Consider the following 3,464-nt stretch of genomic DNA (forward strand, 5'->3'; position numbering starts at 1 on the left):
CTGGAACTATGACTTCCGAAGAACGTTTTCACGCCAATAACCCCCCAGCCCCCAACCCTCCCCTCCACCTCCTCTCTTCTCTCCCACCCTCCTACTCAGTCGTCTTGATGGGGACATGAACCGGGCCCAAGGAGTAGAGCTGTGTTTCTTTTTTGCTATTTGTAGCACACGGTACAGTGTATTCACGAATTTTATGTTCTAAAAAAGATAAAATTAAATCTTTTTTTAGCAACAGAACAAATTTTGGTTTGTTAACTTGCTATCTGTATATCTGTCTTCGCTTGAAAATCTTTTATTAGCAGCAGAATCAATTGATCGATCTGTCTTTTATTTATTTACTTATATGTGAACTTTTTTTTGTTTGTTATTTTACTATAAAATCAGACTTTTTATAAAACAATTTGTGGCATTTATTAAGTTGAATATTTTTTATTTGTCTCACAAAATAAATCAAATATTTTACTCACAACATGGTCTTGATTGTAAAAGCACATTTTATAAAATGTGATGTGTGGTATTTTATTGATTGATTGATTGATGGATTTTAATACTAAGAGCAATATTTATATATATATATATATATATATATATATATATATATATATATATATATATATATATATATATATATTTTTTTTTTTTTTTTTTTTTTTTTATATATATATTTATGTTGGATTTGAAGGATGTTATTTGTATCTTTTCTTGATACATAAGTCAGCTAAACAGAATCATAGAGACTTAAAATAATAAACAAGTGATTAAAAAAAAACAAAAAAAAAACAAAAAAAACAAATAGAAATTCTGTATATATGGAGTTGAAATAGAATAGATGATGAAATATGAAAAAATGTCACAGAAACCGGACAAACATGTCACATATGTAAGAGTAGGGCTTTGTTTCCAGGTCACTTGTCCACAGAACTGCTGACAAACATAGCAAATGAACAAGAAGACTGTTCCCTTATCTAGAAAGCTTTCTAAAAATACCACTGTACACCTGTCATGAACCAGCCAAACACCCCATAAACTATGCCTTACAAATACACACACACAAGCTAATGATATCAACAGCCGCTGTTCATGACTCCTAATGATTCTTCCAGTATGTGTGTGTAGAGAGCAGAGGTCAAAAGTAAAGGGGCCAGCTGATCCTGCTCACTGGCACTGGGCAAGTCATGGTTAGAGTCTAATGGTTCGAGAATCGGACTCCAAAGATCGTGAGTTCGAGTCTCGGGCCAGCAGGAATTGTCGGTGCAGCGCTCTCTCCACCTTCAGTACCACGACTGAGCCTTTGAGCAAGGCACCGAACCCCCAACTGCTCCCCAGCACCGCAGCATAAATGGCTACCCACTACTCCGGGTATGTGTGTGTTCACTGCTGTGTGTTTTAACTTATGTGTGTGTGCACTTTGGATGGGTTAAATGCAAAGCACGAAATCTGGGTATGGGTCACCATACTAGGCTGTATGTCACGTCACTTGTCACTTGGTGACAAACAAAAACAAGTGCAAGTGGCAGCATTCACTCAAAAATGCTGTTAACTGCTATGTTTGACAGCTCACTCATGACATTTCTAAGCTTTCTCAAAGCCTATAGGCTCAGTAGTGAATGAACAGAGGTGCATGAGTCTTGTCAATTTTGGGGGGACAGCAGTGACAGTGAAGTGTTCTGGATAGCATCCACCTTCCTGTTTGGCAGTGTGGCATTTCAAAGGCTGCTGAATTGGCACAATAAGAATCAGTTCTCTGTGTAATGTTTGAACACAGTCACAGCAGTCTAACGTCAGTCACTGGACCTAGAGTTCTCACTGGTAACTCCAACACCATTCCTTACCGTGGGAAAAAATCAGAGACTCTATCTACCTCTGTTTATTTTATGGCCTAGAGCATAAGATAGCATAAGTTAACTGGTCACAGTTAACTTAAAATGGGCTTTTCAAAAGTAGACACTCAATCTGTGCACTCTGTTTATGTGCCCAAGCATGCTAAAATAAAACTGATGGTCTCAAAGTCAACTGAGTAAAAACAGTTCATGAGGCACTGTCTGAATTTTTTTATATAAATATTGTATTATAAAAATGATAGAAAACAACATAAAAGCATAAATGTATTGATTTATTGATTTCATGCATGCATCCCTAAATCCTTTTTTAGCTCCAGGATCTTGATTCATGAGCTGTATTTTATTTTATTTCATTTCCATAACTGATTTATTTAAACTCAGCTGAGTAGACATATTTCATAAGGCATTGAATAGGAACTTCGAATATAAAGACATTTACATTTACATTTAATCATTTAGCAGACACTTTTAACCAAAGTGACATAACAGTAGGAAACATAGCATGAGCATGAATAAAGCATGAATCCTTTGCTTGTTTATTTATGCATGCATTTATGTATTTATTTATGCCTCGGATGCCAATTTAAATATATTGATTTATTAATAATTTAGCCCCAGGATCTTTGAAGGATGTTACAATTGTCTATTAATTTACAAAACATAAACATAACTTCTTGACATGATGTGCAACACAAATTTCTTAAATAAATAAAGGCTGTACATTTAATAAAAATAAATAAATTGCCATGTGCTTATTAAATAATCAAATAACATTTTATCATTTAAAGTTTCACAATATTTAATATTTATTGTTAATTTTTAATGAATTGTTAATTGTAGGTCATTTCGTCCAACTGCTTCTTCAGCATCTCACACCTTTTACATACAGGAGTTTATGAGGTAAAGAGGTCTGATTTGTTTTTAATATATGCCAGTAAAATGATTTATTTATAATGTAATTGAATCAACATATAAAATTGACATTCTCGTCATTTTTTTTTAGAAAACATTACCCGAACCAGCATATAAAAGCCACAATGAGCTCCCCTCTGACATTCATACTAAGCCTAATATACAAGGATTATGCTTTAGAAAATCATGTTAAAGATTAGTTGACCACACTTGGATGAGCACAGAGTCCAGCTGAAGATGATCTCTATGTTGGAGGTCTGTCTGCAGGGTGGAAGTATTTGAAGGGGAAATTGTGATCCAACTGGGAACAGCTGTACTTTCCTCAAGAACATACAATATAAATGTCCATAATAGTTTCTGCCTTTTTGCAGCAAAGCCACTAAATGCAGCCCTGGTGCAGCATGTGGAAACCAAGTACCTTCTATATAAACAACTGACACACAAGTTTAGAATATTCTCTAAAGATGTTTTTTTGAAATGTTTTGTTTTTAAGTTATGGCCACAATCATTTTATATAGTACATATATAAAACTGGTTTGATATAAAGAGCACGGGATTTAGATTCATTTGTTTATTATTTGATTACATAATATTAATGCAACTGCTCATATATACAGTACAGACCAAAAGTTTGGACACACCTTCTCATTCAAAGAGTTTTCTTTATTTTCATGACTATGAAAATTGTAGAGTCACACTGAAGGCATCAAG

Source organism: Carassius auratus, chromosome 6, assembly GCF_003368295.1.
Source record: "Carassius auratus strain Wakin chromosome 6, ASM336829v1, whole genome shotgun sequence".
Taxonomy (NCBI): Eukaryota; Metazoa; Chordata; class Actinopteri; order Cypriniformes; family Cyprinidae; genus Carassius; species Carassius auratus.